The sequence below is a fragment of the Propithecus coquereli genome, unplaced genomic scaffold (assembly GCF_000956105.1).
Source record: "Propithecus coquereli isolate 6110/MARCELLA unplaced genomic scaffold, Pcoq_1.0 Scaffold522, whole genome shotgun sequence".
Classification (NCBI taxonomy): domain Eukaryota; kingdom Metazoa; phylum Chordata; class Mammalia; order Primates; family Indriidae; genus Propithecus; species Propithecus coquereli.
In genome coordinates, this window is record NW_012151086.1 from 83,210 (window position 1) to 84,160 (window position 951).

The window sequence follows — 951 nt, forward strand, 5'->3', positions numbered from 1 at the left end:
TAGCAATTTGAGAAGAGATCACTATGGAACAATCAGTATTTGTGGGTTTGATTTTATGATGCTGCACTTGTACATATAATTTGAATTGAAGGAAAAACAATTGGCTTCACAGGTTTTCCCCCACCTAGAAAACATCATCAGGGAATATTTTGTTTAATGTCTAAAAAGGATGCTAGAAGATCCTTAAAGAAAAAAGAGGAACAAATCTGATTATTAATGACACCCTAATGGCCTTGGAGTCATTCTTTCTAAATATGAAGTAAAATTCTTCAGAGTAAGCTTTCTCTAAGTGTTAGGAATTCTTTCACGTGGAGTAGTAATAAACCGTGACATTCTGTCCTATTTGGGTTCATACGTAGTAGTGGGAACTGAGGCCAGGGTTGGGAAAATGGCTTAGACTGACCACTGTTGAGCGGAGAGGTAATCTAGGACCATGTTCCTTTTCTGAGTATTTTTACATGCGTGGATTTGTTTTGAAGATTATTGGGCTATAAATAATCCAGGCTAATTTCTGGAACATGTAGCTGTCCATTTTCTAGATAAAGCGAGTACCAATACTTTTTGACTTGAAAGTATTTTACTTATCGCCATACTCAATAGAGAGATCAACCTAAGAGATATTTTATGAATTTTATTTTTGTCTCTCTCTAGTTGTGCAAGTCTATATATATTTGACTGTCTAATTTCTACTCGTGTAAAAAAATGAAAATGTCATTAAGTGACTAGACATAACGACCCTACACCTTCCTCTGGTTTTTAGGTTAGTTAACACAATAAGCAGCCATGTGTTCCATGGCGTTTTCCCCCTGCCATGTCTTTTTCTTCTTCCGTAAAACACAGGGCTCCAGTTAAATAAACTCTAAGATTCCTGTGTGACTGAAACTTTACTAAATCTTTATAGATATCACTATACAAATCACCGTTTTGTAATCTATTTGCAGACTTATCAAA